The sequence below is a fragment of the Phasianus colchicus genome, chromosome 1 (genome assembly GCF_987193195.1).
Source record: "Phasianus colchicus chromosome 1, bPhaCol1.hap1.1, whole genome shotgun sequence".
Taxonomy (NCBI): Eukaryota; Metazoa; Chordata; class Aves; order Galliformes; family Phasianidae; genus Phasianus; species Phasianus colchicus.
This window is the reverse complement of record NC_143436.1, coordinates 166998905-167021744: the sequence shown is the minus strand read 5'-3', so window position 1 is coordinate 167021744 and position 22840 is coordinate 166998905. Positions and strand designations below refer to the sequence as shown.

Below are 22840 nucleotides of genomic sequence, written 5' to 3'. Positions count from 1 at the left end.
TGTCCATGTTACAGTTTCCTTGAAACTGCTGTGCTAGAGGGTTAGATTTCTCCCCAAAGTGCTCCAAAGGGTTTTGCAATGCAAGAAACAAATGTTTTCAGATGTAAGATTGTATTAGAATGAAGTTGCTGGAGAAGGGCAAGAGTGCATCTGTCACAAGAGGTGGAAAATACACAGTATTAAAACAACGTGGCGTTTCCTCCACATGGTCTCTTCTCTCAACTGAGAAATACAAACGGGGATGTATTTTGATAAAGAGCTGTAGTGAAGCTATTTAAGTAGTGACATAACTGATAACTACTCAGCAAATAATGAAAAACTGATGCTGCTCTGCTTGCTGTTATTTTCCTTAGGCCTTCCTCTATAGTATGCTACAAAATAGCATTTTAAAGTACACCTGATAAAGACGTACTGCCTTCTGCCTCCCAGTCTTGCCTCTTGCTCTTTGGTTACACTCCTGTGCGCAGGATTTAGGTCCCTATTCCATGCCATGCCTATGGCCAGCGTGGTTTCCCGAGCTGAATGTTGGACTCTGTCCTTCTGGAAATGAGCTTCAGTAGAAAATGGCGTGCATGTATCCTTCCCACCGAAACACAATGGAAGGAAGTCTGTGCCCATCCTCCACGTGTGGTGCTTTTGGGACTGAATTTCTGCCAGGCCTTTTAATGTTGTCCATCAGTCCAAGTCATGTGGATGGGGTTTCTCTGTGGGTTGGGTGGCTGGGAGCGTTGGTCTGGTGTGTAATTGGCACCATGTTTGAGTTCAGAATGTGAGGAGCACATTGGGAATGTACTGGGGGATTCTCGAAAGCCCTGTGTGACATGCATGCCACTCCTTTCCCTGACTTAACTAAAAACTGAAGGGGCTTAAGTTTCCCTTGACAACTTGGGCCCTCCAGCTTTCTTTTTTTGGAGTTAACCAGTTTAGTGTGAGCGATACAGTGGTGGCAGCAGGTAGGAAATAGCAGATGTTCTGCAGAACTGTATTTATTAGCCATAAACGTGGCTGGGTGGGACGCTGGGCACTGACACAGCCGGGCCCTCGCCCTCTACCGAGGGACGTGCGGGGCACAGAGAAGGGAGCCATGGAGGGTACGGCAGGTGGGTCCTCTGCTGTTGGGGATGGAAGCGAAGAGCCTTTCACCATGGTTTGGAGGAAGCGGGGTGCGGAGGCTGCACCTGCACCGTGCCAACAGCAGGAAAAAAAAAAAAAAAAAAAAAAGGAAAAGGAATAAAAAGCCACCCAAAAGGGAAAGCAGGGAATAAAAAGGCTCAGGTGGCAGCCGAGGCTTGGAGCGGGGCCGTGCCAGCACCACCTGCAGCCCGAGCCGGCCCGAGCCGAGCCGCCGCCCGGGGCGTGCCGAGCTGAGCCCCGCCGCGCCGCCCGGCCCCGCGGTGAGTCACCGGCCGGAGCCCGGGCACCACTTCCCCCTCGTCAGGAGCCATTTTAACTGCATGAAGCTGCGGGGCGGCCGGGGGCGCGGCGCCGCAGGCCCCGCTGCGAGGCGGCCCGGGAGCGGCGTGCGGGGCGGTACGTGTTGTTCTGGGGCGGCGGCAGGGCGGGCGGAGGGACCGTGGCAGCTCCTCCGAGGGTCTGGGGTGTGAGGGAGGACCTCTGCCGAGATGTTGCGGGGAGGACTGAGCCGCAGGTTAAAGCACCGTTCGGCACACGAGTGCTGTGAGCGCCGTGCGCGTCGCTTGGGGCGAAGCTCCGCGGCCGCTCGTTGACAGCAGCGCACTTTAAAAAGCGCTCGCAGTTGCGCTGCGCTTCGGGCACGCTGTCGTTTTTAAGACGTGTCGGTATCTCCGGCACGCTGCTGCTGCTCTTACTGCCTGGGTGGCAGCTCAGCCGCCTATACAACGTTCAGTATGTTTCATCTATTGTATGAATAGCTTTCAGAACTCCGCACGGCCGGGCACAGCTGGAGCCAGGCGCTGCTCACACTGAGCACCTTTGCTCTGCCAGCTCTAAGATGGCAGGGCCGGGCTGCCGAGGGCTCACCTCACACCTCGCCCCGCTGCTCTGCTTGCTGCCAAAACGGCCGAATTCGGCTGCGGCTGCCTCGGGGTGGTTTTAAAATAGAGGAAGTTGAAATGTAAAGTATATAAAAACGGGCCGGTGCTCTCCTTTCCTGAGAAAAAGAGATGATGAAAGTGGGGGGTTGTGAAAGTGTGGTTGTGGATGCAGAGGGCACGGAGCAATTGTAAAAACGGGGTTAGCGGTGGTTGGAGCAGGAAAATCCTTGAGATGGTGCTCTGTCAAATTACTTTTCAGCTTTGGATGCAGGAAAAGTGCCTCGATGCCCCTAATTGCGTACTTCTGAACTCGAGCACAATACCTTGAAAAACAAACGAGTGTTTCCATCTTGTTTGTAGTTGGACAGAAACGTACGCTAATAGCTTTAGAAATTTGGTCTGGGTAAGAAGCTTTGGACCCCGTGCTTGAGGCTCTCAGTTTGGCTGAACGTCTTCTGCTTGGAAATGAGTGACAGGGAACTCCAGCTATTACACAGAGGGGAGTACTTCGCAGTTTCATTTGCTGTTTGAAGCTGATATGTGACAGTATAATGGAGGCTTGCTTAATGCTGTGATCGGTTACAGGGGAGGGAGGGAAGGAAGGAGGGAGGCAACCATTAAGTACATGGTCATGTTTTGGGTGAGGCTGCCTTTGCTGCTTTCCCCGGTTTGCTCGTATCTTCCTTCTGCACCTTATGGTACGGTGTGTTTTTCCTGTGTTTGATTTTACGTTTTGCCTTTTTTTTCTATCTTAAATCAACATTTTTTTGTATGGGCTGTGGGAATTTGCTTGGCGTGTTGTTTCATTTTACAAATCCACAGAGGAATTGATAAAGCGACAGAGGAACCACTTGGAAAGAAACTGTTTTGAGTAGGTGGTAGAAGTTTCTTTCTGAAGGGCTCTTTAACGGATTTGCATCTTCCGTTTCTGTCGTGTGTTTTATTTTCGGCTCTTAGGGCTGAGCTAACAATTGCCTGTTACGCTGGCAGCCAACAGCACAAGCTTTCTTCACCTCTTTCCTTCACTTCTTTTTTGTGTACCAGATCCTATCAAGACATCCAGCCTTAAAATTTCAAGCTGTCCTGTCTTTAGCTCCCAAGCCTCCACACCTTCTCTAGGGCGGAAGGGTAAGTGCTGCTGCTTTCCCTTGAGCAGGGCTTCGTGAAGGGGCAGTTCCTCTTTGAAGGCAAAGCTGCCATGTCTGTGAGCTGCTGAGCGAGGATGGCGCAAGGACTACGGAGGCTTCTGGGGAACAGTGGTAGGAAAGGTGATCTGAAATTTCTCTCAGCCTGATGGATACTGTCTTGAACAGGTCTTATAGGAGGCAGATATGTGGGTTAGAAGTGAAAGAGAGATGGCTTTTTTTTTTTTTTTTGTAGCTGAAGCCTCAATCTTAAGGAATCCCCTATTTTTTTTCTCTCTCTCCCTAAGGCAGGGATCTTTCTCTCTGGATAGAGTTTAGGTTTGTTGAGAGATGAGCCTTGGAAGTAGTATCGTTAGAAGCCAGTTAGTTTGGACTCTAGCTCCAGACCCATGCTTTTGCAGAAATGCTGTTTTCTAATGTATTCTTTTTTTCATCCGTTGACTGATAGAATTGCTAAGTCCATGATCTTGGCACTCAAACAAGAAAAAAAAATGGAGCGTACGGATTTTAAGAATGTTGTTGGCCTGGTAGAGCCTGATGTTTCAGTGTTGCTGCATACTCAGACTCTACTGGTGTTCTTTACTCTTTGGACAATTGTGTGCTTAGAAAAACACATGAGGTGTATATACCCTTCTTTCTTTTCAGCAGGGCTGCATTCAAGGGTAGGGAGACTCCAAGCGCTCTGTGCTGTGAGGTGCTAGGAAAGGCTGTGGAACATAAATGCAAGATTTGCCTTTATATCAGTGAAGAAGCTTAGATCTCTGAACCAGCTTTTACTTCTTGAAAGCATTAGTAAAATTTTCTTAAATTTCACTGGCAGATTTTGTTGTTTGCGCTGACAGTTTGGTAACAGCTACGTTTTGTTGAGTGGTGAAGAGCAGCAAAGACTTTTCCTCCTGGAGTGATTCAGTAGAGGAGTGGCAGGAGGTGGTGTTGATGTTTCCAGCCATGGTTGTGCTCTACTCTTATGTGCGCTGAAGCTTTGCTACCATGCACCAATGATTTACCGTGCTTATCCTTTTAACGCCACTGATGTGCTTTAGAGATTATTTGCTTTCTTAAATTGTATTTAAGTGTTCCTTCCCAGATAAAGTGTTTGACAGACTATACGTGCTGAAATTAGAAGTCTTTTCTTATCATAAGTCTGCTGCAGCAATATGAAGTGCTGTAGACTTTCTCCCTCTCTTGATATAAAGTGCTGATCTCTGAAGAGGTAAAAAAAAAAAAAAAAAAAACCGATTTTTTTTTCTTTAGTATGGATCTGTCTGCAGAGCTTCCAGCTGTGTCCGTCTTTGTGCTAAAGGGATCCCATTAGATAGGGAGTGAAGTTTATGCATTCTTACCTTGATGTGTTTTAGGCCTTGACTACCTAATGGCTGTCTTTAGTGAGGAATTGTGTGGCTAGAGCTCAGGTCATTTATCTGTCCTTAAAGAGGTCAGTCATCTTGTGTCACATGTGACTTTGTTAGGGTTTGAATGTGAAATGATATCCATTTTGTTAGCCTCCGGAGAACTTTCAATTCTCAAACCTGTATGTAGAAGTTATTTTTACATATTGTGGAAAAATTTTTTGCAGTTAAGATAATTTGCTAGGAATAGGAATACCAAATATATAGGTTGGAAACTGTGGGAAAGTGTTGTTTGTAGAAGCAGGCAGTGACACTCAATCCATCTATAATTGGCATTTTCGGCTATTTCTAGAATCCTCTATATTTAGCTAATCATCAACGTTTCTGTGTGAATACATCAGATTTTTTTTTTTTTTTTTTTTTTTTTTGAGGGATGTTTTGCACTTCCTGAGTGGTTACTGTCAGTGCACAACTGTCTCATGGCTTCATTTGAGAGCTCCTAATTTGGGTTTATCCTCTCGCATGGTGGTGGTTCAAAGTGGGCTCAGCATAAATGTCTTCCCACACTTGTTCAGAATTGGAAGAAGGGGGTCAGCTTGATTCAGATTGCTGTCTGCTGTTGAAAGAAACATAATATATATCATGGCTGTGTGCACCATTTCATCATCCTGTATGTTTTTCTAGATGTACTTGTGTTTTACATGGGACATTTTGATACTTAATGAAACCAGCGGGTCAGGAAAAGGACGCTTTGCTTTTGTGAGCTTTGTATCAGGTCACTTGTGCTGTTTTCCATTTTCAAACTGTCTCAGTATTTGTTCAGTTTTGTATTACAGCTAGGGAAAGAAACGGCGAAATGTGATTGTGAAACTGCAGTAACAACTTGTGATTCCTAGGGCTGACCACTGTCAGGAAATTAATGTTTAACTTGCTTTTCCAACCAGACTCAATTTCAAGTTAAAAGTAAGTTGATAAGGATACTTTTAGTTTTCTCCTCTTTGTGTGTGCCACGCAGAATAGTTTAGGAGCTAGAGAGTAATTTCCCTAGGATGTAATGGCATGAATTGTTTGTGGAGGTTGTCTCTCCAACCAGAAGAGGACCCTCTTTGGAACAGCTTTCTTGAAAGCCTGCTGTCTTCTTGCTGCCTGCTGAAGGCAAAATCTGGCCCTATTCCTCGGAGGTGGCTGTTGCATTATCCACTCCCAATCTGTTGTTGCGTTTGCTGCACTGTGCTGTTATTTTTTCCCCTCTCCAGAACCTCTGTAAACTATTTGCTCTCCGTAGCTATTCAAGAATTGTAACAGTGCTGCAAATGAAGTGTGGGAGCTGAATAAGAGATTAGCTATCAGGAAAATAATGTACAAGTTTACATGCTGTGGTGGGGACACTGCAGCAAGGCTACACAAATCGAAAGAATTTACTTTGCTGGGTATGTGTGCTTCTGAATGAGTTTGTGGAGAACTGTGAGCCCAGCAAGGTGCTCCAGGTGCCTTCCCTGACATATTAAAAAAGGGTGAAATCCTATGTTGGTTTTTTTTCTTTTCTTTTTTTTTTTTCTTTGTTTTGTTTTAATAGTTTAATTTCAAAAAGAGAAAAGAAGGAACCGTAGAGAGGAAGTGTCTGTTGGGGGACTTTTTTTTCTCTGTGAAGGTGGTTTCAGACATACAAAAATGAAACTTTCTGTGTTGAGAAGCAGTCTTGAGTTTGCTTGGCTGCAAGGTAACTTGTGTAGCATTTGTAAAAGCGTTGAATCTTTTCTATTGGAAAAAGTGTATTTCTTCCAGTATCAGCTAAAAGCAACATTAAAATAAGTTGCTTCAGAAGCAACAAAGAGAACTATAATTTTAGTTTATCTGAAGGGGCAACAACGTAGGAAGCCAATAATTTGGACCGATTAGAAATGGACCTTTGGGGGGGTGTCTTCTGAGAGGAGAACTGAGAAGAAAAGAACTATTGGTTGAAAATATTCCTAAATGTGTACTTCTGGTAACTATGTATTTTTCCACGTAATAGGATATGCGACCATTTGTTTTTATGAGAAGCAAATTATCTTTTCATATGATCCTTCGAACGAGCTCTATTAAATGTTTCAGCGGTAATGGAGTAGAAATAATTCAGAAGAGTAACAAATGTCAGAAAGCTTTTGCCAAACTGCAAAATAAGAACTCTGTATCACAAATGTTTTGATTAGAAATAACAGGGCTATTTATAGAAAAGATGTCATAGTTTTGAAGTCATACAGCTAGAAAAGGATGTGTTTTGTGTTGTATATAATATTTAAAGCTTCTCTTACACGTGCCTTATCTTCTGGGGAACTGAAGAAACGTTTTGTTAACTGTCAGGTTTTGTAAACATCTGAAAAGAGCTGTGACATAATTATGTTGATCAACTGGGATTTAAAATGTATATCTTTGAGGAGGACAGTAGCAGCGAGTTAGCTGAGTGAAATAAACATGCCTTGTGAGGGGAGGCCATGGGTCCGTATGTGATGCACAGGTGTGAACAGGAGGGAAAAAGAAAAAAGAAAAAAATATCAGTTGGAAGTTCTGTTGGTTCACTTTTTGTTGCTTAATGTGAGAATCTCTAGATGACGTGAAGTCAGGAAAAAAAGTTGACTGTGTTGTGAAAGCAGCTTGTGATTTGAAGGTTGGCAGAAGTCATGTTTGAAGAAGTGTTGTCGCACCGTCTGCCACGACCAAGCTTGTTGCTTACAAGGCTGGATGGGGAGTTGCTGCTAGTGCTCGATGCTGTCTCTGGTGTCTTCACTGCTGGTGTGCAAGTTGAATGTGCTGGGACCTCACTGCAGCTGCTTGTTTTTACTCAGAACTGAAGGTTGTCTACCTAACCACCCCCTTCATAGCGCGGCCCATTAAACCCACACGGCAGTGGTTTGAGTGGATGTGCCCTGAGGCCCAGAAGGGAGCTATGGAACCAAGCAAATTTTATTCAGGAAGCGAACTGGCCTGGAGGTGATGGGTTGTAAAGCCTCACACCTCTCATTTAGCAAAGTGGCATCTACTCAGGCTCTTACCTTGCCCTTAAGTTCTGGACTCAACGATAAGTTGTACTCATTGAGCTCACGTTGTGATTTTAACTCCAGACATGTCTGCATACAAGCTAAACATATGTATATCAGTCTCATTTAATTGTTTTAAATTTACTATTAGCTAAACTGCTGGAGGTGAGCGTGATCATGTCTGCATGTTTCTGTGGAGAGCATAATCATGTCTAGATGTTTTCATGGTGGAGGCTTTGGGAGTATTCATTCAGCTGCACCCATGCTGCTTGGGTGTACCACCCTCATTTTTCCTCTCTGATACCATAGTTTTCACCTTACGTTTTATTGCCTTCCCCTCCCATCCACAGTCTGAACTGTTTGTGTGCGCAATCCCTTATCTGGTTCAGCTGAAGCCAACCACGTTAGCAAATGAGGTGTTCAGGCCATGGGAAGGTGCCTGGCTCTTTGGCTGGGACTGATTTATGAGCGGCGGAGCTGGGGAGTTTGTGGGAACAGAAATCATAAGCTGGGGCTGAAAGGTTAGGGGGAGGACAAAGTAGCACAGTTGTCCTTGGGACAAGTCAATTGTCTACAGCCAAAGCTTCGATGAGGAGATAAATTCAGACAGTTAATTGTAGTAGTATATTTTAAATTATTAAAAAACAGTTTTACAAATAAATTGTTTGAACCCGACATCAAGATCCTTATGGTTGTGAGGCAGTTGTTAAATAATAAATTAGGTTTTGGCCAGGAATACCTGCTGAGGTAAGTCTTGATAATATAAACTGGAAGGAGAAGGCGTTTGTGCGTTAGTTAGTTAGGAAACATATGCAAATAAAAGTCTGCAGTGTTTTCTTGTGGTGGGTGAAGCTTGGGCTTATTTGTCTGTTTTCTTCTTCCAGAAAGGGAAGGAAACACAAGGATGAGAACTGTACTGCACCCTTCTGAAAGAATGTTGTTAACGTCTCACTTTGTCAAAAAGTATTCTAGTTATTCCTGTCTGCTGAATTGGGTTATTGAAACGAGATGATGACCTTTGCTCTAAGCCTGAACAATATGAGAGGAAAGCAGGTGTTGGAAAAGATTAAAGCTTTTACCTTTACCAGAACATGCAGATAGAGGTCTGAATCTGGTAGGATGCTGTGTTATTGTTAGGACTAAGAAAACTAGGAAGAATTTGAAAAGTTGATAATGGTCGGTTGCTAAGAGCAATGCTGAGATAAATTATTAACTCATTGTACTGTACTGCCTCGTAGTGCAAACAGTTGGAAGCTGGTTACCATGCTCTGCATGGTAAGTCAACACTGTAAAAAATTCTTTGGTTATCAGGAAAATGTCTTCTTTGGGGTGTTTATTAAAGGGACGCCATAGGATTAAAAATTGTGTTCCCCTCTGTTGAAGGGGGAAATAGAAATACGTGCATCAGTTCATTCCTTGTTGGCTGGAGAAGCCTGGCCAGTAGATGTCGATTTGCTCAGTTTCACTTTTGCTCCTCTCCCTACGTGGTATTTTCAGATGTAATTCCTTCTGCCTCCCTGCAAAAGCTTGATGGGAGCAAGGCCGGCAAGTTTGTAGTTTCGGAGGCACAAAACAAGTCAGTTCATAATTGTTCTGAAGGATAAGCAGTTCTGTGGAGACCACTCCTCCCTCGTTAGCTGTAACCAAGCTAGATGAAAAAATGTCGAAGCAAACTGTTTGGAGCATGCTGGTGCCTTCCTGCCACTGCCACACAGCAGCTTCTTCAAGGAATTCATTTTCAGTATTGTAAGAATTGAGAAATCCTGATTTCTGCGTACCTTTCTTAGCTTTTATAAGCATAAACAGCTAAACATTTTCCTTCCTGTTTTTGGCTAAAATTTACAGAGCTTAAAAACTTAAGATGGTCTTTAGGTGCCTCAGAATGAAGATTAGTTATAAAAGAACACTCTCACAATTACTCTAGCCCTGTATGTGTATAACATTAATTTTTGGCTAATTTAATACTGCATACACAATCTACTACAGATAACTATGCTTGTGAATATAACTTTTTGTTATGCTTAAGGCTAATTCAACTGTAATACCATGAAAATAACAGCGAATAAAAATAATGCATATGAGAATCTTGAAGTGTTCACTGTAATAAAATCTGTTCATTAGCAAAATGCAGTGAACTTTCAGGGTTAAGAAGAATACCCGATTTGAGAATAAACCATTTCTGGATCAGCGTCAGCATCTGCCACCCTAGTTTTCATAGGAAAACGTTGAATTGTGCCAGGACATGTTGCAAGATATGACCAACGTGACTTACGAACTAAGAAGCAAATCTATAAAATGCTGTTGGCTACATAGTATTGTTGGAATCCGAGATGGAAAATAATTCTTTTTCAGTCCTCTTCTAAGTCCTTTTGCCAATCCAGCAAAATTTAGTAAGACTCAGATCATGCTGCAAGGCTTTTTAGTTCAGAAATGCTTTTGAGCAGCTATTGCTTTTTATCTTTTTTAATTTGTTGACTGTTGAGGGTTACTAGAATGTTTGTCAAGGGTGAGACTTGTGTCATAAATGGACTTCAGAAATGCTGCAGAAGCAAGCATCTGCTACAAGTTCTTCCAGAGGCTTCATTTTAGTGTCTGATGAGTCCTGTTTAGAACTTTCTTCAGACTTTCAGAGGCGTGGATGGATCAAGGTTCTGACATGGAGGTGTGTAGTCTTGCCTTTTGGAGCACTGGCCAGCTTCTGTTCTTGGAAATAACTCAGGTGGTCGCAGGGCAGAGGGAAATGTCTGAAATCTGGGGATGAAGACTGCTCTGTCAAAGGAACCTAGTTACAGATCAGTCTTCTAGTTAGAAATAGGGAGACTGTGGAGCCTGATCTTTGTCAAGAAATAGCAAAGTACTGCTCTTCTACTACAGGTACCATTTGAGTGCGATTTTATTCCCAAACTGTTCTGGGATAAGAGTTGAGAGTACCTCTTGGGGTGGAGAATCTTGCTTCCACTCAGGGTGAAATATCAGGACTCCATGAAATCCAATTTTTTTTTTTTCTGCTACTGAATTTATACAGAAAACATTTCCTAAACTGTAGTAGAAGGTGATAGTTAAATCTACTAGATACCTACCAGTTTTTTATGCCTCAGCTTAATACGCAAGTGATGTTTTCTACTACTTCAGTGGACAACCCTACAGATAAAGCACAAAATTGGTTTTGGTCAGCTTTATACTGTGATAACAAAACAGGTGGCTGCTCACAGAGGAAGAATATGAGGCCATCTGAAAGATTCCTTGCCATGCCTGGAAGTAAAAATTTTTTTATCTTGGTAGTGGAGATGATGTCTGGCTACATTATGGGGCTATCTGGGACTTAACAGAGGGCTATATAGTGAGGCAGAGGTAGCATATTGCTTCTCATATATATGCACTGCTAAAACTAGACGGTTTTAGAGAAACTGTGCTGGGGTTTCTGCTTTTCACTGTGATTTTGCTGTGTCTAGCAGTTGATTCTTTGCTTTCTTAAGCTGTGTTAATTGCTGTGCTTATGTTGTTGCTACTATATGCCTCAGCATTTGAACTTGTGGTGGAGTAGCCAGTGTTATTGGAGCTGTTAGTGGTAGAAGAGTTGCACGGATCACCCACATGTCCCCTTCTGTAGGACAGGGTGGTCCCCTCACGCAGAGGTGCCAGTGCCATTTCTGCTATCAGCTGTGGTTTGTTTTTGAAAATTTCTACTTATCTGCTTGTTCATTTCGAATGTCAAGTTTCTTGGTGGCTTTAAAGCCTGTTTGAGGAAGGCCATGCACCAGAACATCCCGAGCTGATCACATGCTTTCCTGGGCTGTGGAGGGTGACGACCGCCATTTTACACCGTGCTTCTGGAGCCTTCTAGAGCCATGTTGCTGTAGGTGTGACCCGATTCCCTTCCATCCACCAGCTGACCTTGTGTGTGGGCACAGATTATTTCACTGTTTTTGGAACAGTGTGAGGCTTCAGGCCTGGCAGGGCCGCGCTGTGGGGCAGATGGAGCCGCGGGGGCAGGAAGCGCCATTGCTCGGCCCCACTATCGCTGTCTGTGCTTCCTGTCAGTTAAACCGCCAGCGGTGGAGCAGATGCACCGCGAGATGACTCCAGTTGCTGACACGAACAGCCATTGTGCAACACAACTGCCTCCTCAAAATAACACTCGCGGCTGCAGGCTTGTGATATTATTATCCGGTCAGACCCTTCCTTAGATACCTGAGCATAAAGATCAGGACTTAATTAGTTGAAGAGAAAGCAGCACTTGAACTCTTGTCGCATAACCTGTAAAACAGAACCAGGGAAGTTACTGGGGAGCGGGGGTCCAGTATGTCCTTTTCTGCTCCTACTGATATGGAGTTCTTAAATGCATACGAGAAACAGAAGGTCAGGGCATAAAGTCCTGTGCTTCCGTGAGTGTCCTTCCTAGCAGATAATTGCCATGGTACTCAGCCTCGCCAGGTGTTATTGTAAGATACAATAATCTTTGCAATGATCTGCTTTCCCTTCTAATTCACTTGAAGGTCTGTTTCTGAGAAATTCCTGGCTTTCAGTTAAACCACTCATTACGTGTGTACTCTGAAATGTATTAAAAACAAAACAAAACAGAAAAAGCACATTAAAATTTCTGTTTTAAAAGATGTGATGTCTTTTTTTTTTTTAATATCTGCATCTCATGATTTCAAGATAGATGTGTTACAGTGCACTTACTTTATTGTAGATAGAAAGCCAGCAGTATCTTCCTCTGCATCAGGTTTTAGAGAACTGACACTCCACACATCAAAACTAAATTGGAACTGAAACTGGGCAGATAATTTCAGCCATTTTGAGTGGTTTGGTGCTCTTTTCTTCCTCATATGACAGTGTAACAGCCAGAGTTTTTTTCTATTGTTTCTTTTTTCTTTTTCTTTTTTTTAACTGTTTATGTGCTGATTAGCCAGCAGTGAGTGGAGAGAGACTTCTTCAGCATGTGATAGTGTTGCTGTTTGCCTGCTCTTTAAAATAGAGGTTTTTACTCTCAGGGGTGTATCTTCTGGATGGAGAGGATTGTAGGGGCAGTGAGATCAGGTGAGCAAGGGCTTTTTTTTGGTGTTCCTGGCTTCTTTTTTTCCCCCCTGACTGTTCTCAGATTATCAATCAGTGGGCTCCAATCAGAAGTGCCTTGACTCTAACAGCTCCTGGTTCCTTGAGTTCCTGCAGGACAAGCAGCTGAGACCACAAGGCTAAAAATCTGAATTTTGCCTCTGTGAAGGGTCAACAACTCCTGCATTTCTGACCCCATTGTGCTGGGAGCCTTTCTCAGCAGTAGGTTACTTGTGCTGATCTGTTTCTTTCAGTTTTAAGCACTGTTTTTCCTGTTTGAGAGGTAAGGTGGCAATGGGGCATGCAGTCCTAGAGAAGGCACACGTAGGAAAGCCTCCTAAAACCTTGCAGTACCTTGACAAAAGGCATGACATTGAGTGTGTATATTTTTTTCCCACCCACACACAATTCTGAAATTAGTGTGCTGTATCTGTGATCACAGCAAACCACACTTGGTTGGAAACTGAGACTTTACTATCAGAGACATCAGAGTTAGCAGTCACCATTAGATCAAATATTAGGTGTCAGAAAAAGAAAAGAAAAAGAGGCTAGAGGACAAGTGATGGGATGGATTAGAAACATTACCTGGTTTATGGTACCAGTTAACCTTCCATTTTAACCTCTGCTTTCCCCCCCCCCCCCCTTTTTTTTTTTAAAGAGGGAAAAATCCCTTTCTCCTGCTGACTCAATACAAGTTGAACGCTGTAATGAGAGAGGAAAGGGTAGGGTGGAAGTGGTAGATAAAATGTTATTTTCATCTCTGGTTTCTATAATAATTTGAAGTTTTCATGCTATGGCTGAGGTCTACTGAGAAGCTACTTGCATGGTGAGGCTAAAGGAATTAAGCCTGTGTTTCTGGCCCATAGACAGTGGGAAAAAAACTGGACTCAACAGGAGAGGCAGCCTGCATTCTGTCCCATAGGCTACAGGGAGAACTTAGAGCAACCAAGGGCCTTTCTTGTGGAGATATTTGAGTTTTTTGGAAACCATCTGAATTTAGAGGATTTCAATGCAGGGAAAAATCCTTCATGTGCACACATCTGTGTGCTGGCACAAATAATGGTGTGGAATATGGTGCCTTTGCTTTTTAAGCCCATATAACAAGAGTGGGTGTTGGCAGTCCTGCATACTGCATAGCAAAATCTTTTTGAACTTGGGTGTCACAATATCTATTTTACTCATTCTCTGGAGCTGAGGTGAGGTGAAGTAGGGCTCCAGGAACCCTTCAGAAGCTGGAGGCTGCTGTCAGGTTGCACAGCTTTTGGTTGGAGGATGAAAGTGAGTTGGGTACGTGGCCCAGCTCGGGTTGACCATTGGTTCTGTGCTTCCCCCGGATGGTTTGGTTCCCCCAGCACTGCAGCCTGCCTTCCCTCTGCAGCTGGGGCAGTGCAGCATCCCATGGCTGGGCAGTGCGGGGTTGCATGCAGCAGCCTCTCACAGTTGAGTTCTGCAAAGGACACAGGAACTTAAGTGATGAAATGAGGAAGAGGTGAAGCATGAATTTCTCTCCACGTGCTCTGTGGGGTCTCTAAAACTTTCCAAAATACCCAATTTTGGTAGGTCTTCTCATGTCACACTCATAAATTTCTGCATCTAGTTCATTAGCAGTGAATTCCTGTGTCTCCTCAGAACAGGTATTTGCTCATACAGGAGGGACTTGGGCTTCACAGCCAACTTTTCCCCAGACGTTACGAAATGAGAAATGCTGGCCTGTCCAGACACTGCCTTCCCTGGAGGGACCTTTGCAGACTTCACTCCTTTTCCACATAGCTTTTAGGAGAAATCTTTTTGCTTTTTTATATTCTTGTTGGTCTTTGACTCGTGTTTTGTCACTGTTTGAAACCCCGCAGTGGGAATTGTTAGTCTAGCAACGAGTCATGAGATAATTTATCTTCTTTAATAGCCAAGTTCACTGCTTTTAAATTCCCCAGACAAATAGTCTCCCTTCCTAATCCCATCCTATCCAAATACTTGAAAACATAACATTTAAGCTAGGCTGGTCTATAAAAGGAAAAATCCTCAAATGGCATGAGAATTTTAGTTTGTCTTATACTACACAGTTGCAAGTTAATGTATTTATTTTTTAAATTAGCCTGTGCACACGTTTTCAGAATGATGTGAGTGGATACGTGGCATTTTAAAGCGTGCTAAAAAATAGGTAGTTTGAAAATTTTTCTGCAGACATGTCAATGAACCAGATCTGCCATCCTATGTAGGTTTTTAGCGGAGCAGAAATGCCTGTGCTCTTCATCCTGTTAATGCTCCTTCTCCCTCTGCTCTGGTTTAGGCAGTGTGGTTGACCCAGCCCTGCAGCAGTTTTGGGAAAGCAGCAGTACTGAGTGAGTAGGTTGTCTCCAAGAACAACACAAGCGTTCAGTGAGTGTGTGACAGAGCAAACGCCTGAATGTATCTGGTTACCTTGTGAAATACTGGCTGAAATGGGACAAATGTACAGAAGTGATCCAAGGGATGGAACACCTCCCCTACGAGGACAGACTGAGTGCTGGGACCGTTGAGCTTGGAGAAGAGAAGGTTCTGGGGAGACCTGCGAGCAGCCTGTCGGTATCTAAAGGGAGGCTATAAGGAAGAAGGGTACAAATGCTTTTGCAGGGTCTGCTGTGATAGGGAAAATGGTTTCAAACTAAAAGAGGGGAGATTTAGATTGTATATAAAGAAATCTTTTTTTTTTAGAATAGGAGTAGTGAAGCACTGGAACAGGGTGCCAGAGAAGTAGCAGGTGCCCCATCCCTGGAGGCATTCAGCATTTAAGGTCAGGCTGGATGTGTCTTTGAGCACCTGATCAAGCTGTGGGTGTCCCTGTTCACTGCAGGGGAGTTGGACTGGATGGCCTTTAAGAGCCTCTTCCAACTCAGATGGTTCTATGATTCTGTGATTAAGTGGGAAATCAGAGCAACATAATGTTTGTTTCTTAAAAATAATGTCGTAAAGTACATCAAGAGAGTTAATGTTGAAGATGCTAATAGTGGAAAGAAGAGATTGTGGCAAAGATCGTAGGTGATAAAAGCCAGAATTGCTTTCCTCTCTGCGTGAAAGAGGAAAAGGTCTAAGGAAGTTTGTGAGAGGCAAAATAATTCTGGTCCTTTTGCTGGATACAATGGTGACATGCATATTCATTATATCTAAACTGGATGAGACTGTTGGGCTAACCTGTACACAGAGCCCTTTGTGCATGCTGTGCTCTCCACACCCATAAGTAGCTGGCTGTCTGGTCGCAGGCTGGCTTCTGTACCAAACAAGTCACAGTGAGAGCCTGGGGTTTTTGTTTTGTTTTTGAAAGCCCTCTGGCTATGTAATGCTTATCCTCTCTCCCTCTTTTTTTCTGCATGTCTGTGTGTGCACTGATACTTTTTCATGGTTATTTCCAGTTTCAAGTTCAGTTTTAAACTAACATTTTGAGAGCATTCCTTGAGTTAAGAGCAAACTGCTTGGCAGGTGACTTTGTTCCCTTCCCTGCGTACTGTGGGAGAGTCTACTAATTGTGTTTATTTGAGCATATCTGGAGTATTTTCTTACTTCTTACCTCCTTCCGGGGGGAGCTGTGGCCAGGAACGCAAGCACAGGTTACCCATGCAGAGATCATGTACAAATTCAGAGCCATGACTCATTGTGCAAAGGGAAAACCTACGGTTTCAGCCTTCTAATCAAAACCCTTCTGAGCCCTTCAGCTTAGGAGTTTAAAAGCTCAGCTCTCTCATTTTACCCTTTTCACTTACTTTACATAGTTTTTATTAAGTGTCTCTCTGATATGCAGCTATGGTGATCCACAGAATATGACAGATGAAATCAGCCAGAAGTGCTTGCTTTACTGAGGTAATAATGAGCCTGATGCCTTGATTTAGACAACCATTCTGGAAATAATAGATTTTTTGGTGTCCCGTTTCAAAGAATGGGGCAATCATGGTGTGAATTATTCCTGATGAATGCTATGTAAGTTGAGCAAAAACTGAATAAGAATGCACTCATGCTCAAAGGAAACCGAAGTTACATTAAAAGAGACTAATAGTGTGGTATGTGTGAGGGGAAAAGCTTTTCAAAGCTAGGCTTGTCTGTCCAGAAGTTCACTGTGAGGATAAGATATTCCTGCAGTCTAACTGAAATCTCTTACCCCTGTTTACAGCTGTCTCTTATCAATTTACCTGACTGTGGGTACAATTTGGTACTTTGCACCTCTTCTTTCACTCATGTTTCTACAGGCTTTCTGAATCAAGTATTTCTACTTGTGAAGTGTTAGGAGGTGTTGCCGGTAACTCCTGGGTGGATTCGTTTGTTTGTTTTTGAACTCATATGAAAGCTTAGTGCAAACATCAGCTTTGTGATTTTTGACAAAGTGGGACACTTAGCTTGTGAGAGATTTGCTGACTGAGGTGTCTTTCTTGTCCCAGCCTCATAAATATCTCCATCGCTGTGTTAGAGCTGGGTTCATCGTTAGTGCTGCATTCTCTGAGCCCTTAAAAACAAGACTGTTGTAGTTACTACCTGTGTTATTTCACTCATCAAAGGCTTTCAGAAAGATCCGATATGAAGAGCCAATCTTGATGGCTGTGATGGGGTGGGTGATAGCAGGGACTCGTGGGGGTGCACGATGATCGTGTTTCTCCTGACCACCTCTTATTCCGTGCAAACCCCTTCACCTATTAGTTCCTATGGTATAATCATTCTGAATGCATCACAGAGTACTTTATGTGTTTTGGAAAAAGTTAAGTGAGGATCTTTGTGACAAATAGATAAAGAAGCTTCATACAGTTTGCAAAAATGTGTGTTAGCTGATAAGTCCTTAAATCAGATGCTTCTGTATTTTACCCGTGTGCCGACCACAAGGCTAACTTAAAAATAAATGTAAGTTGTCTTCTAAACCTGGAGCCAGAAGCTCCTGGAGACAGAAGTGCTGTTGAACACCTTGGTAAGAAGGGAGCTGGTGTAAGTGTTGGCAGTGCTGCTTTGTGATGTGTGGTGTGCTGTTTACCAGCATGAACTCTTACAGACTTTTGTTTTGCTCTCAATTGGGTCTGCAATTCTTTTCTGAAAGGCTAAGAAGCTGCTTAAGTAAATAAAGACTTAGGTTAAAGGAACAAGCAAATAATGCTCTGTTTGAGCATGTCATTGTGTAGGTGCGTGGAGGCGTTGCATAAACGTGTAGATGATGGAATCATTAAGGTTGGTGAAGACCACAGCCCAACCATCAGCCCATCACCACCATGTCCACTAAACTACATCCTTCAGTGCCACATCTGCACAGTTCTTGAACGCCTCCAAGGACAGTGACTCCAACGCCTCCCTGGGCAGCCTGTGCCAGTGCCTCATCACTCTTCCTGAGAAGAAATTTTTCCTAATATCCAACCTGAACCTCCCCTGGCGCAGCTTGAAGTCGTTACCTCTCGTCCTATCAGTGTAACCTGAGAGAAGAACATTACAACCAGATTTATGAAACATCTAATCTATGAGTACCACTCACAGCTACAACAGTAGCTCAAATTTCGTGCTTGTAAAGAAAACTGCTTAACTAATGGAGTCCCCAGGATTTGCAAGGAGGATAAGAAAACTGATGTGTTTATGCTTTGATATGGCGCAGGTTACATACATATTTATGTGACAATTCTGAAATGTACGGCGTTTATATACAGAAGCAAATGTATATTGATTGTATGCTCCTGTGCAGCCCTCTGAAGCCTCTGCACCATCACTGATGGTCACAGGGTCAGCCGAGCTGAGCCCACGTCCTCGCGGGCAGAGGGCTGTGTGCAGTGCAGTGCTGCAGGATGGAGGTGCCATCTGCTCACAGCCGGCCAGTCACGTGCTGGGCGCCTGCTCCTGCAGCAGGGGCTGAAGGGGAGGAAGGATGAGTGTAATTAGATTATCTCAAACCCTGAGTGAGTCGTCTGGGGGTTCTGTGAGGGATATTTCCTGAGATGGTGAGAACTACTGAAGTAAATAGCAAGTGCTTGCGGGACGCGCCCTGGTTTGAGATAGCATGCATCTCTACGTTGCTTGGTTTCTAAGCTTGCTCTCACTGGTGCTTTGGAGGCTTTGCTCTCAGAACAGCCCTCCTGTGTCACAGAGTTCATAATGGAAATCTGACGCCGTCCTTTAGCTGTCAAGTGAGAAGGAAAAATGGCTCCTCTGATGCAGATATGTTTTTGAAATGATACGTTTGAGAATGAGGGCTGTTCCTATTGGTAGCAAGGGTTAACCACTGAGAGCAACAGGTATAGGCAGACTCAGGTATGTGATATGTTGGACTGTTTTGCAAGGCGCTATAAATGTTGGCTCCGTGTAATCTGATACCAGGTAGGACAGGCTAACTTAATGAAGGAAAATAGACAGCAATGTAAAAGAACTGGAAATTCAAGTCTAGCTGACTAATAACAGCCTGCTCCAGAGGGTTTCTGACTGTTGATACTGCTGACAGCTGACAGCAAATGAAAGCAAACAGCAGAAATACTGCCTAATGTGCTCTTTACAGATTCTTTATAGACACTGCAAAGGTAGGGTTTATGTTTCCGAACCTGACAGATCTGCTGGATGCAGCCATGAACAGACACATTGCTAGGAGCGAAGCACCACTCTGGGGCTTGGAGGCATGTCTGCGTTGGGAAAGGAGAGGCTGCAGTGAGCTCTGCAGTGCTCAGTTTGTGCCCCTTGTTGGCTGGTGCATAGCACTTAAGTCAAACTCGGATTTCTGAAATGGCTCAAGTGCTCGAAATACACAGAGGTGAATCAGAGTCTTTCTGCGACTTTTTGAAATTATTTACATGTTTTGTTCATTGTGTTTGACTGTACAAACTGGAGTCGTTAACTGGAAGGGAAAAAACCCCACTAAATGCTCAGGTCTGTACTGGGGAGATTTGAATGGGGATGAACTGAGCTTGGACTTGATGCATCTTCTGCAGAACACACAAAGTCCAGTGAGAGTTTCACGTATGGATCTAAAATTACCAACACCAGACTGGAAAAGGTCACCTAGATTGAGACTTGCAGCTCAAACCTGCTGGCCTCTTATCAGTTTTCTCCCTTTAGTGTATATATTTTGTGTTACGTTTCAGGGTTGTCTTTGTGTTCCACCCACAGACAGCTGAAACGGGATTTTTCTTTAGTAAACAGAACTTTTAGTAAACAGAAATTTTTTTTCCAAGTCAGGTGATCTGAAAATAACGACAGCATTACTAATTTGTGGGGAAAGTGGTTTTTAGAGGCTGACTGGCAGTTTTGTGCCCATATTTGCTACAGACTGGCAGCTGGTAATTTGTGAAGCTTGGCACCTGGCCAAGTTAATTATCTGCCATTTCCCCTGGTCCTTCTTCCTCCCACTGCCACCTTTGCTCTCTTGCATGCCTCTGTTAATCAGCGTAGCCAAATCTCTCCAGGTCAGGCAGCTCTTCCCTCCCACACCCTTTGACATGTTCCCCCCATATCCTGTGTAAGCGGTCTTGGAGCTCAGCTTTTCAACTTTCTCTTCACTGAGACACTTTCTCCTTGAAATCAGTGAGATTTGACTTATCTGAAGCTTTCTTGTTACGGTTGCTTCAGGACCGTGGTCCTAATTCTCTTTCGAAGGTGCTACTAAATGCTAGAAAATGACTGAGAATGCCTTTTAAAATATTTATTCTATGTCACCAGAATAATTCCCTTGGTTTTACAGAAATTTCAGAACTAAATTTTATTTTTTTTAACCTCCTTATTGAGATTTTGTGCATTACAAAAATTAGTGTGAAGTCTTTTTCACTCGTGTTATTTATTAACATTGGTGATTTGGTTATTGTATGGCAAGACAAAAACAATCCCATCTCTGCAAATTTTCTGTTGGATAAAATAACCTGTACTGAATGCTACAGGAGAGGAAGTAATTAGAGATCTTGTGTTTTCCTTTGTCTCCATGTTCAGTATCGTTTACCTCTTGGTGAGATGGACTCTGCGTGCACCAGCAGTGCTATCTCAAACTTGTATTCATCTGTTCTGGTTTTGAAGTTCTTTATTCCATTTTATGTCATGTCTGTAGAGAGAAGTTTGACCAAGTACATCTAAGCTCATATATTTTTAATTGCTTTCCTTTCATCTGTTCAAAACCCATTGCATCTTGACTAAATGGCTTGTCTTCTTGTTCTCATTTCATCAAGCAGGAGATGTGAGCACCTGATTTTTTTTTTTTTTATTTTTTCCTTCTCTTTACCAATCTTGGTGAATTGACAACAAAGAGTCAAAAGGATCCCCAAGTATTTAGGGCCAACAAACCATAGTCGTCAGCCTCTGCATTTACTGGAGGTTACCATGCAGATGTAGCATTATGCCTCAGCAGCGAGAGGAGCAGATGTACACTATGAGCGTTACTGTCTGAAGCTGGTTCCTGGATCCATGTTGCATTAGTTTAACGCCCTTCTGCAAGCATTCTTCCGAACAGAAGTCTGATGGTTGCTGGTAAAACCATGAGATAACCCATTGCTCTTGGTTCTTAAAAAGCCTAGCATTCCATCAGTGGCCAGGAAACACACTGCTACAGCCCATTCTTGGCCAGCATTTTTCAAGCACTGAAGACCTGACTTGTACATCTGCTCTTTCCCCTTATGACAGTAATTACACAGATATGAGTCTTTGCAGGACTGAGCTTTTCTGCCCCCTAAGCACATCGTCTGCACACTGAGACCTTGCAGGCTTGGCAACTGTAACTCCTGTGTGTATGCCTGCATCCTTGCAGGCAGGTGCTCGGACTTGATGCTGTACAGTGAAGCAATGCTGCCTGCTTTTTGTCCATGTGTAGCTGAAGTGACACTACTTATTGTCGAGCTGAGACTTTAGTAATCAAATCCAGTTTGCTAACTTTCAGAGCCTTGCAGATAGCCAAGGCTGCTGTACTTCCACCCTCATCCTCTATGCATTGGACATGTCAAAAAGCCCTATTTGAGAGATTGCAGTATGCTGCTTTGTGTGGAGGGCTGGTGTTTAGAATCTGAGTTAGGTACATATGCTAAATAAAAGGGACTCAACATGTTACAAATATCAGGTCCATTGCTTAAGAAAAAGGGAAGGTTTTCAGGAGTGGGGTAATCTGGAGTCATTATTGTTAGTAGTCTGGAAAGGAATCTTGTTTGATGTTAAATATTCAGGCTAACAAAGGTTGTTGCCAAAAAAAAAAAAAAAAAACAACCCAAAAAACAAAACTTGATGATCATTAAACAAGTGATTTGTTAGTGACAGCAAAGAGCTTGCCGTGTGCGTTTCTGCTTTCTGTGGCTTAACAGTCTGCTTTTATTTGACATTTAAGGGAGGAGAGGGTCCATTTCATGTACTCTCTGGTCAAACCGTGTGCCTGGTTTTCTCTTTTTTATGAGTAATTATGTATAACAGATGAACCCTCTTACTCTGTGACCTCTCTGCTCTATGTGTACTGAGAGCCCACGGTGACATAGGCCCGTTTCCAGCCTGGCTGCAGACCAGGGACTCATTGATATTGAAGATTTCCTTGTCCTTAACTGAAGCTCAGAAAAGGTCACTCTGTTGACTTACTATGTCAGCTGCTTTTTGCACGGTTTCCCTGAGGCAATGTGGCTACTTTAAGAAGATTACAGAATGTGCCTTGTTTCTTTCCTTCCTCATGATAGCCTTACCACGTTGTTTTTCTATCTTCAATTTGTACGAGCAGCTGAAGTACTGTGCCTTCAGAAATCTCTTGTGCCAAGTAATATGTGATTCTGATTCTGTAATATCTACTGTTCTTGCTTGTCATTTTGCTGGCTAAGGATGCAAGGTGTCTTGGTTCAGAGCCCCAGTGCTTTACATATGTTAGTGTTACTGCACAGAGATAGCAATGCTGTGAAGAATGCTACAGCAGAGCGTGCTGCTAGCATTCACATTCACTTGTGGGTAATGGAGGTCATCATGGGTATGGGATTCCTGTGTTGTTAGAACTGAATCATTCAGCTTTCTTCTTTCCTTTTTATGCAAGTCAGACCCTACTGTCTATTGCTTGCATGGTGTTTTAAGAAGGTACAGTTCTACAGGGAACTGACTGACTCTGGTATAATCCATCCTTAACCTCCACCAGCAGAAAGCTGATAGAAACTTGAGTGAATTGGTGCAGTTACCTCCGTTAGTGTTCAGTCTATGCGTCTAAAATTCCCAGTGATACCTTTATTCTTCACTTTCACTGATTCTCTTCTTCTTCCTGCATTCACAACGTTGTTCAGAAGAGGTTTCAACATTTCTGTGAAGTCCCAACTTTGCTACTTGCAGACTAGAGCTAACGTTGC

At 43.4% G+C, this 22840-nt stretch overlaps 1 protein-coding gene across 6 annotated transcripts in view; it reads left to right on the top strand.

The window, feature by feature from the left end:
- Window positions 1-22840, top strand: part of ELF1 (E74 like ETS transcription factor 1) — an 85553-nt gene that overhangs the window by 18020 nt on the left and 44693 nt on the right. Inside the window, exons 1-2 of one of the 6 annotated variants that reach the window (XM_090131226.1) lie at window positions 1398-1530; window positions 3060-3143. The exons of 1 other annotated variant lie outside the window; for it this stretch is intronic. The gene's annotated coding sequence lies outside the window, so the exon portion shown is untranslated. 4 more of the 6 variants (XM_031615763.2, XM_090131249.1, XM_031615767.2 and 1 more) reach the window with 4 other exon arrangements.